Here is a 12,203-nt window from a genome sequence, read left to right on the forward strand (position 1 = left end):
ATTAATATAACCCTTGTTAACTAGTCCGGCGTTTTTGCTATAGCAATATACAGGGCGGATGTGTTTCTCCACATGGCAACCATTGTGTAGCATAGACGTGGGTGTATTCTGTGTGTTATATCACAAGCATTGTCCTACGCTGTCTAGTGCTACACAGTTCACTCGGGTTCACTACCTTAGTTGGAATCCAGTCAACCTTCGCTGTCAGAAAACCTCTGGGAACCGATCCACCCAAACTTCAATGACGGAAACCGCAAACTATATGCCCCTTAAAACATGATTGTTTCCATAGATGCGATTTGCCTCAACCAGTGAACGTAACGGGTCCTACCCTGGAATACATGCTCATCCTTGCCAAGAATATTTGAACTGATTACGAACACACTATGCTGACAGGTTCAACGGTACTTTGGAACAACACTCAGGTGATGTGATATATTTGTTATGTGGCAGTGTTATTTATTGTGTAACAAGGTTTTAAGCATATAGCATTGTACAGTACGGTCCAGCGGTGTGCTCTTATTAGACTTATGCTGTATGAAGACAGAGTTCTACAGGGTACAACACCCAGTAGGATTTTCCACTTTATTCTGGCCCAATTTATTGAAGGATTTATGGAGTCTTTGCCTTAGGTATATCTGGCATCTTAAAAAAGATCTTAAGGCTAGTAATATGCGGAGATAGGCCAGCAATATGTGGAGATAGGCCAGCAATATGTGGAGAAAGGCTAGCAATATGTTGAGATAGGCCAGCAATATGTGGAGATAGGCCAGCAATATGTGGAGATAGGCCAGCAATATGTGGAGATAGGCCAGCAATATGTGGAGATAGGCCAACAATATGTGGAGACTCAGCCTATGTTGGAAACGTGACCATTGCTGCAGTGAGGTGACAAATCACCATTTCTGTCTTTATTGCGGTACACACTGCATTTGTTTAATACTGACTTTGAAGTTGGGCATCAGCACAAAAAAACCTTCCAAGACTATTAATAGCCACACCATGACAATATAAAACACCGATCCAGAACAACAGTTAATTAGGCTAACAGGTGACAGTGTAAATCATACATGAGACGTCAAAAGAAGAGCCAATGTCATTTGACCCACAGTTCTAGAGTGGTTCAACAGGATCTCTCGTGGGAATGTAACTGTTCTTGGGTTTCACTATGCAAATGGGAGTCTAATGGTCTGAATCAATACTTTGAAACACATCTATTGTTTTCAGTTGCTCTCAGATACTTCAAAGACAAACAGGAGCGAAAAAGGAAAAGAACGAAGTCAATCAAGGATTACGAACACACAGTGCTGACAAGTGAAACATACGTTTTTCATACCACAGGGGAGATACGCAGACCCACGGTGACGATATAAACCACCAACCAGGAACCGCCTGTAAATACGCTGATAGACATAGAGACACTTCTTGCGACCAATGACAGGTTAATTGGTGTCATTCTACCAACAGCTCAAGTTCGACAGGGTCTCTGGGGAACGTTACTGTCCTAATTCTCTGTACAAATGGGAGCCTGTGGTATAAAGGAATACGTTGCCACATACATATACACGTAGTAAAAGAATAACTTGTGTTGAGAAAGACATTAGCTTGATCGGTACATCAACAGTGCAGGAGGTTTTGACGTGGTTTTGGTGACTTGAAACAACGTGAACACTGTATACTTTGTTCTCCGCCAACATTCCGTCATGCACATGTTTTCTGAACGTAACATGGACACAGGCGTGGTCTATCTGCTGGTCACACTGTGCCTGACTACTGGAGTAGGTGGTTCTCTGGATTCTTGTTTGGCGAATGGGTTAATCAAAGCAGGAAAATATCTTCAACATTCAGACTTCGCTGAAGAACGACACACCTCAATATTTTCATGTGCTGTGGAATGCTATAAATATGGATTTTGCGAATCCTTCAACTTTAATACGAAAACAAAATCTTGCTCTCTAAACTTTGAAGATGATATCCTGAGACCTGAAAACTTGATTGCTGCAGAGGATTCTGTGTACAGTAGTATTGCTGGATGGCAACTGGTGGGTGCACCTTCTAATGAGTTCTCAAATGCGTTTGTTTTGCCGGTTTTGCTATCTTTGCTATCTGTTTTTAGATGCAACCTGTAAACACAAGCATTTTTACATGTAAGTCAGTGTCAGTAATTGTGGAAATGAGACCATTCTTCAGCATACATGCCAGCTTAAGTTTCCTTTCCGGAAATGTACCTACACCTCACTGGATAAATCCTTTTGAAGTGTAATCTCCTAATGCTACAATGTATGGAAACATATTCCCTGTATTTAGTACATGTATATCCCTTGTACATAATCTATGCATGTTTGCCCAACAGAATTGCCCTATAGTTATGTAGGGTTTCACTGGTTATATAAATCATGTTATGAAACAAACGAACGACTCTGCACATTTTGAAAGCAACAGATTCTCGTTTACGTTTTCATTGTTTTGTTCCAGGTGACGGCTTCAGGGCCTTGTATCAACCAGACCTGTGGAAAGCATGAGAAGTGTGTGGTAACTCGCTTGTCCAACACAGTCTGCGGTAAGGCTTATAGAATGTTCTCATTTGTGACGTTAACATTATCCTGATGTATCTACGGTCTTCGGAACTTGTATTTCTTTCTTGTAGGCTGTAGGGCGGAAGTTAGCCAAATGTAGGATCGTCATATTGAAGACATCACACAGATCGATTGTCTTTATATCACTGGGACTAGAATGACAACCCCTGCTGCTCATCAAATACATAGCTACATTTATAAAGGCACTTGTTGTTGTCCCGACATTGACGCTGCTGCAATGATGTTTACACCGAAGGTCAAAGATGAATAAATAATTTCCATTTGGTCGAGTGTTTTGCTAAGGCGAGTTTCGCATGTCGTGGTCCAAAGCTATCATTTCAGAACTGAGAACAGGATACTCTACCATTGATCGATAAAAAATCGACAAAGTGTCCGAGTATCAAAACGTGAAAGCCTGTGTGTGTACATCGAATATCGGAAACACAAAAGTGTTTGAATGTCGTCTAGGGATACGGCAAGGTTGTGTTCTTAGTCCGTTTTTGTTCTCATTTTTCATTAATGAATTGGTCGACGAAATCAGTAGCAACTTTACAAATGACATTCAGTTATTCCCTGCCATACTCGAGCTGTTTTTTCTTTATGTACTGATGATGTTCTGTTTTCTGATACTGAAAATGGACTCCAAAGGCACATTGATATTTTAGAGAATAACTTCAAAACATGGAGTCGTCAAATACATGTAAACAAGACAAAAATTGTTGTATGCAAACATAGAGGCGAACTTTCTAGAACAGAAAGTGGATCTGCAAATTTGCTCCAATTAAAGTTTCATCATCGTACAACTACCCGGATATGTTATTTTCTAGACATATCACTTGACAGGCATCTGTACACCAGCTGACTCTGTAAGCTAAGAAGGCCTTCATAACTGTTCAGCGGAGTTTGTATAAGTTTGAAAATCTCTTATATCAACTATATTTTAAAATCGTTGACACTAAACCCTGCCAATTCTTTTCTATTGTTTTGTGGTATGGGGTAATCGAAGGTTTAAATGCATTGAAAAAATACAGTTGCAAGCATGTACAGGTTTTCTTTACCATCCTCTGATCAACAACTAGGGATGTTGTACTAGGTAAATGCAAACGAATGGAGATCGTCGCTTATCTACCTCCCATTGATCTTGGGGAAATATTAGCGTATCATGAAAACTAGCGCACAAAGTTTAGAAAAAAATCCACAACGATGTTTAATATAGTGATGTCTTCAAATTCTGAAATTTTAAACCAAATTCTTGATTTTCGACTTAATGGGGGTTTATGTCAGAAAAGGTAATATAGGCCATAGGTCCAGGTTACACTTTGAGAATTACAGAGTGAGAAAATATGTTAAAATGAAGACTGTCTCAGTAACATAGCTTGATATATATATGCTGATAAATGTTTTAAGATGCTTGCATTTGATGATTGCAGAAGCGTATTAAATTTTTGGATTGTTGGATATTCATAAAAGTGTAAAGGGATATACAGTCGCCGCAATGCTTAATGTTTATTACAAATATGTAAGAAGGGATATTCATCTTCTATATATCGCAGTTTACAGATATTACATAATCTGTCATTTCTAGCTGCCAGTTTCTAATCGTAGTTTCTATTCGTAGTTAAAGAGACCCCGATCTAAACTGAGCAAGAGCACGTCTATGTTTAAAATAGCTAACTATGAAGATATAAGATTCAACACCGAACATAGGTTTAAACAATGTGTATCGAAATGTTTTTGTGCCTTTTATTAGTGCAGAATGCCAGTCCTGTTGATACGAAACTTTGAGTCTACCAAGAAATTCATTCAAAAATAGCGTTTCACTTCGAACCATCTGTTCTTGCCAAACAAATCCAAATCCATAGACTTCTAATATATGCTTTATCCTAGATGCCCAGCCCCTGCAACCATTACTTTCCATTTGTACAAGCATGTTATAACATTTCTTTACATATCGCTCATTTGACATTTTCAATATTTTACACCAATATTTGATAGACCTTTTGATGGTATAAATATACAATGGATATCTTCCACATTGGCCTCGCACAACATGCGCTGAAACAGAGGATTTAATTGCTAGAAATCGTTTACAAGCTGCTACATGTATAACTTCTATTTCGTTAACAACTTTCAGTCCCCATATTTCTGCACCGTATAATAAAATTGGACAATCTTTGGTGCCGAAAATCTTAAAGAACAAGTGAAAAGGCAATAGCTTAAACATTGACAGTGATCTAAAAATACCAAATAAAACTTGCTTAGCCTGCAGACATGCATTTTCTATGTGTTTGGTCCATACTAATGACCCACCGAATAAAATACCTAGATATTTGTACCAGGAAACACATTCTATTGTACACCATTATAGAACAATTTTTCATACTTCGACAGTCTTCCACCTTTTTTAAGAACTATTACCATTGTTTTTTCCATATTTACCGTCAAACAATTCTCAGAACAAAATATCTTTAGGACATCAAGTCTTTTCTGTAAATCAAACACTGTATCAGAGATAAACACAACATCATCAGCAAATAAAAGAAGAAATAACTGTACAAGTTCAGGATTCAGCTCATAAGCTAGTTCATTGATAAGAATGGAAAAAAGAAGAGGGCTTAGGATACACCCTTGTCGTAGACCCAATGGACAATCAAAACATGTTGATAAATTATTATTAAATTTGACACACTCTTTAACACTTGCATAGAGGGCTTGGGTTGATTTAAGCAGTTTGCTGCTTACTCCTCTTAGCCTTAAAATATTCCACAGTTTTGTCCTATTCACGAAATCGAAGGCTTTGGAAAAGTCTATGAAACATGCATACACTTTACCTCTCTTTTTTGAGGGATAGCGTTCAATAACGGACTGTAGAATAAAAATGTTATCAATAGTACTGTAACCATTGCGAAAACCCGCTTGCGATTCAACGATTGTTTCATAGCAAGAGCACCAGAATGTTAGTCTATTTTTCAGAATGTGTATGTACAGCTTGCTGAAAATACTTGTAATTGATATACCTCTGTAATTGTTAACTACACTAGTGTCCCCTTTTTTATGTATAGGTACAATAAGACCCATACACCACGATTCTGGAAAATACGCTCGATCAAGCAGAACATTGGATAGCAACTGAATATGGGAACTAAAATATCCTGTGAGGACTTAAAAAATTCTGTTATGATATGATCAGGCCCAGCACTCTTGGATGATTTTAGTTCTGTAATCGCTGCACAGATCTCATCTCTAGTAATAGGAGCGTCAAGTATACTAGGGCTGTCTTGATCTATCTTCTCTTCAATATCATGATCGATAGAATGTAATTCGACATTAAATGTATCCGTATGTTGAAATATGTTTTTGAAATGTGTATACCACGAGTTCATTGTTATGTTGGGAATAGAATTCTTAGATGAAGAAAGCCTGCACATGGTGTTCCAGAACAATATTGAGTTATGCAGATTTGTAAGTAATTTTTCTTTCACAGATCCGTAGTAATTTTTTATAGATCTTAAAGTACAATTGTACTTGTTTCTAGCATGTACATACTTTCGTAGCGATGCTCCATCGTTAAAATGCCTAAAACACCCCAGAGGTCTGTCTTTCTCATGTCTTAGAAATGTGCACTCTTTTTCGAACCAAGGTTGTGAATTTCGTCTATTTATGCCATGTTTGCGTTTCATACACTGTGCAGCTCGACATATTGCATTTGTAAGAAATGTTACTGCGTTGTTAATATCTGAAAGAACGTTATCACAAAAGCTTTCAAGCAATTTAGATATATCAGGTGAAAGTAAATTCACCCTGAATTGGCCGACCTTGTCCACATCCCACTTAAATCTAAACTGCGCACCCTCGCCACGTGCATCCTGTGTTACGTTACCATCATCGTGTAGAGTGGCGTGTATGCAACGTGACTGAAACGTACATCGTACAGGTAGATGATCAGACTCAGACCTCGTAACGACATCGAATTCATGAGACAATGTGAAAAAAGAACTTGAAGTGATAATATAGTCAATGACACTTGTACCCACTGCTGAAACAAAAGTATATTCACCAACACCTGCATCTGAACCACATCTTCCATTCATGATAATGAGATTGAAGTAAACACAGAGCTGTAGCAATAAACACCCGTGTTTGTTTATCACCATGTCACGCGAATGATGTAATATATTACGGGTATCGTGTATATATAAGCAACGGTCTAAACCAACATGACTCGAAATATCATGTAAAATGTAATCCAACTCTATACCTGTTCTTGCATTAAAATCACCACCCAGTAGAACATATACATTGACAAGCTCTTGAAAAATGTCAAGTAATGATTCTTGTAAAATACATATACCGCACTTAGTGGGCTTGTTGTTATACCATGAAGAACTTTCTGGGTGTATGTACACACACGCCATAAGTATATCCTTATTTGTAGAGAGCATAGCTTTGTCAAACACAATAAAAATTGCAATCTCAGTACATTTGTACAACTGAATGAACTTCTGTATACTCCTTCTAACTAACACTAGAATGCCGCCTGTTAGTCTTCCTGCATTGGATAGTTTCACTGCTGGAACACTATAACGCACATACTCAGGGAAATCATCTTCAAGAGAAGTATGATCATGCCAGGTCTCAGTGAGTCCCACAATGACATGGTGTGCTAGGAAGGATAAGAAGACATTATCACACACCTTAGAATACAGTCCATTAATGTTCCAAAAAGGACACTAATACAAGATTCCGCCTAGGCGGGGCCACGCCCCTATCTGTTATCATTCTGCCCACCCTTCCTATTGGCTCGTAGTTGAGGGCGAGTGTTGGTATCGCTCTGTCTGTCAGACTGCCTGTCTGACTGGCTAGCAGACGATTCATCAGCGTCCTTGATGATAAGCTTGCCGTTCTTATAATAACCGAATTTGTTTTCACTTTTCAGTTTCTGTAAAGTTTCTCTCTGTTTCTTTGTAAGGTCGTTAGAGATCCCATACCCAATACATTTGAGTTTATGTCTCAGGATGACCGCCCATGACTTATCTTCTGGGTACATAAACTTCATCATGGGTCTGGGTGATCTTTTACCTGTTGATCCCAGGAGATGTGCTGCTACGATAGTATCAGGTGTGAGTGGTGAGTCCTCTTCTTGTCCAGTATTCTCGATTTTGCATGATTCTTACGTGGACCTGTACTTAAAATACCAATCGATATCTTGGCACTGAAACTCATCTCAATGCGTCCTCATTGCTATCCATCAAAAGTATATAAGATGTTATTATATTTGGTTAAAAATACAAGCGATGCTAAAAATAAACATTACTGGGCTATGTTAATTAAAAATACACTCAATCTGTTCCAACTGGGCCTTTGATAAGCATGGATTGGGGTGGGAGTTGGGAGTGCTACAGCTTTTATTCATTGTTCAACAAAGATGTAGGGGCTGCTTTCAGTTAGAATGGACAGATCACACAAATATTCAAACTCGAAAATTTTGATATTCGTATGATCTGTTATACAACATTTTATAGGTGAAATTCATTTAACAGTTGGAAATGTAAGAAAATTAAGTGTATCACTATCGCAGTTTCAATGTGGTTATTGTGATCAAATGTATTATATGAAACAAGTGTTAGTATGTCATACGACTGAGAACCAATCCAGCAGAATGTGTCACAGTGATCATTGAAGATGAATATCACGTTATGCTCATCTGTCCACGGTATGAAGATCTAAAGAGTCATTATATCCCACCTAAGTTTACGTCTTGTCCCACGTTTTGCAAATTCTGTATACTAATGTCAACCGAAAATGTCCAGCTTCTATAGAATGTTGCTTTGTTTACACACCATGACTTATATAAACGTAAATGTGTTTATACCACTCATCCATTATAACCTTTCAATTTGTATATGTACTATAGGCCTCTTCCCTATAGTTCAGAAAATAGAAAAGGTCGACCTTTTCAAATTCTTGCACCTGGAAAATTTAAAAAAATGATCCTTTCCCACAAATGCTCGACAATGGTAATTTGTACCCTTAACAGAACTGAGGCATCTGAAGATTAGTCTGTACTTGGTCTATAAATATTCTTAAGGTCGACCTTTTATTCAAAAACAGTAACAAGTTTGAGCGATGACTGACAAACTAACCCCCTTACAGTACCCACTCGGGACCATGAAGGTCCGGGTTAGAATACTGATCTTAAGTAACCCATTCTTGTCGTAAGAGGCGACTAACGGGATCGGGTGGTCAGGCTCGCTGACTTGGTTGACACATGTCATCGGTTCCCAGTTGCGCAGATCGATACTCCAGCGGTTGACCACTGGATTGTCTGGTCCAGACTCGATTATTTACAGACCGCCGCCATATAGCTGGAATATTGTTGAGTGCGGCGTAAAACTAAACTCACTGACTAACTCACTACCCACTAGGCCCCCTCACGAATATCTAATTGTCGATCCCTTACAATCAATGAACAGTGTTATGTTGTGTTGACAAAGCAACATTTCTTCACAGAGACCAGTACGTTCTATGGGTCTACCTACACCACAGAGTTCATCATCTCCATCTCGAAACTCAACTGGGCAGACTCAGCAGCTGAATGCCAGCGACAACACGGGACCTTGGCCTTCATTGACACTCCCAAGAAACGACAGGACGTAGAAACCCTTATAAGAGGGAAAGGTTAGTGTCCTGATTTTAGGTACATGCCAAGCGTGGTACATACGTCAGTTCTGGTGAACGATGAACATGACGGGTAGAAAAGTCTTATGTCAAGTTATGCACATGTGTGGGTTTTGAAAGGTAGTTGCACATTATTACTTACATGTCAGTTCTGACAGGCTAATGACAGTGTATTCCACACGTGTTGGTTCTGAAAGGCCAATGACAAATTAAGAAAACGTGTTAGTTATGAAATTGTACAACAAATTATGCGTCTGTCCAGACAGGGTTGTGAGAAATTATACGCACGCCAGGTTTTAAAGGCTAATGGCAAAATGTGCACGCGTGTCAGTTTTTTTAATGAAGAGCTGATTTCAAATTATGTTCATTTCAGTCTATATCCCCGAACATCACCAGTAGTTGTACAATAGTATAGATAGACAACCTACCGTGTGAAGTCAGTACATATCTTCATGACAACAAGTCAAGTGATTTGGACACTATTAGCCTCATTATGTATGTTGCAGCCATGAAATAGTGGTGCTCTGTAATAACCACAGGCTACGGGTTGTGAGGTCTATATCTTTATTCCGTAGAGGAAGAAGTAGTAGGAGTAGACACTCTGTAACAATCATAATTATACAATGTATATGTATATGCTAAAACCACATCCGATGAACATATGCCTTCATATATATATAGGTATAAACATCTCATAAATGCATGTCTTCATATATACACATCGGAATAACAAAGACTTAAGTAAACAATGGACCTGTCTTACATAATCTCTCGCAGGTTATGAAAAATGGCATATACTATTGTTATTATTACAAGTGACATTTCATGTGGCATATCAAGAAACAGACTATAAAAAACAGACAATGAAACCTACCCTGTGGGTGACACGGGAGTGTGCTCAAGCACCCAGCAGCCGGGCAGCCAACACGTGCAATAATCCTACATAAAATAGGATACACTGATTAGAGGTATTGTCCATGAGACAACACAGAAAATAACACCATTATACCAACATATATACATACTTGAAACTACCACTATGGAGTTACAAACAAGATACAGAATTGATGAAATAGATCAATCTTACATCATATACAGCATTTGTAAAACAAGAAGTACAAGCCAACATAAAACATATAGCAAAACCACCCATACGCACATTCATACAGGTAAAATAGCATACTGTGTAAATATCTACATTTGATTTATCTTGAACATATTTGTGCCTATGTTATACAATTATTTATAGCAGGGTTTAATTAGCTGTGTATATATTACAAACAGTATAATTACTAACCTTAGATCAAAACTCAATCTTTAGAACAGTCCTCATGTAGAGACAGTGTGGTGCAAAACTGATTAGTAACATGGCGGTGAGAAGTATATTTGAACTTACACCAATCAACTGAGAAGCTGAGCCTGGGCTATTGTTAAAACAACTAAAGACAATGACATAAAAGTAGATCGACCCAGATACCCTTAAATACACAATGAACCAGCCCTGTAACACAGAACTGAACAGTTAAGGCCAAGACAAGATGCGACTGGATTGACAACATATAATATATCTATACTGTATAGAGAGTCGTCTGTCGGATCACCTGAAATAAGAATAAAATGAAAATGATTAATTATAAATGTATGTACACAATATACAATCCCTGGATTTATCCCTGTTACACACTTCCCCCCCTGCAACAAAATGGTGTCCACATCATTTGATGCTTCCACTGATAAGGTTGAGAAGTGTGTTACGAGCACTGACATCATCCAGCACACCGGTTCCAATCAGAGATACAAGATACTCTGCTCGTCTCCTCCAGTCTGTATCCGTGGTAACTGACATGACATAATCTCCAGTTTCCATCCATTGGGGTCTATGTCTTTCACGGGTGGATCTTCTTGGGGGTGGAGGGTTGTCTCTGGGTGCAACTTCAACATCCCCTGCATCCTGATAAGATGTCTCGTCCAAAACTACAGGAGTGAATTCAGTAGGCAATGTGACGTCAACAGGAGTAGCTTCTTCTGATTCCTCTACCTGCTCACGATCTGGAGTAGGTACATCTGTTGATTCCTCTGCATCATCATCATCCATCGCAGTGACTCTTCTATCCTCTTCTGCTATAACCTCAGTTGGCCTATCGACTGCTTCAGCACTCGAAACTGACGGTTGGGATGAAGTGATGGGGACTATCACAGATTCTTCGTCACTATCATCAGGTTCTCTCCCTTGCAATCTACGTGATGATCTTGTCTTAGAGACTGGTACTGATGGTAAAGTTCTACGTAGCTTTGGTACTGTCTGAGATACAGGTGCTGATGGTAATGTTCTACGTTGCTTTGGTCCCGAAATATCCTGTCCCTGTAAAGATCCTATTGGAAGCAAGAGATTCCTATGAAGGGTCTTTCTTCTTCCTTCACCATTTTCCTTGCCAACTAAGTAAACGGGCACAGATGTATTTGGCTGATCGATCACAACATAGACATCATTTTCCCATCTGTCAGCAATTTTATGGCGTCCTTCAAAGGCTACAATCTTGACAAGTACTCTGTCGCCTATGTCCAAAATAGCAGCTCTGGCTCGTTGGTCATAATTTACTTTCTGCTTTTTCTGAGATGTCCTCGCCTTTTCTGTGGCCAGTTCGTATGCTTGTTGAAGTCTCTTCTTTAACGACTCTGTATACTTGAGCATAGATCTTGGTTTTCCTGGTTCTATGTCAAGACCAAAGGCCAAATCAATGGGAAGTCTTGGGTGCCGTCCGAACATAAGAAAGTATGGAGAGTGCTTCGTGGACTCATGCCTTGTACAGTTGTAGGCATGCACTAAGGGCGCTACCTGTGTCTTCCAATCTTTCTTAGATTCTGGATCCAGTGTTCCCAGCATATTTAACAGAGTTCTGTTAAATCTTTCGCACATGCCATTGCCCATTGGGTGATAGGGTGTAGTAG

General features: G+C 39.0%; 1 long non-coding RNA gene across 1 annotated transcript; it reads right to left on the reverse strand.

The window, feature by feature from the left end:
- Positions 1 to 9,758: 9,758 nt before the first annotated feature.
- LOC124275131 lies at positions 9,759 to 10,856 on the reverse strand. The gene is made up of 3 exons (XR_006898213.1): positions 10,552 to 10,856; positions 10,129 to 10,193; positions 9,759 to 9,855 (listed from the first exon to the last, which is right to left on the reverse strand). It is a non-coding gene; the product is annotated as an uncharacterized LOC124275131 (long non-coding RNA).
- Positions 10,857 to 12,203: the final 1,347 nt, after the last annotated feature.

Source organism: Haliotis rubra, unplaced genomic scaffold, assembly GCF_003918875.1.
Source record: "Haliotis rubra isolate DU_JTF1 unplaced genomic scaffold, ASM391887v1 Scf199, whole genome shotgun sequence".
Taxonomy (NCBI): domain Eukaryota; kingdom Metazoa; phylum Mollusca; class Gastropoda; order Lepetellida; family Haliotidae; genus Haliotis; species Haliotis rubra.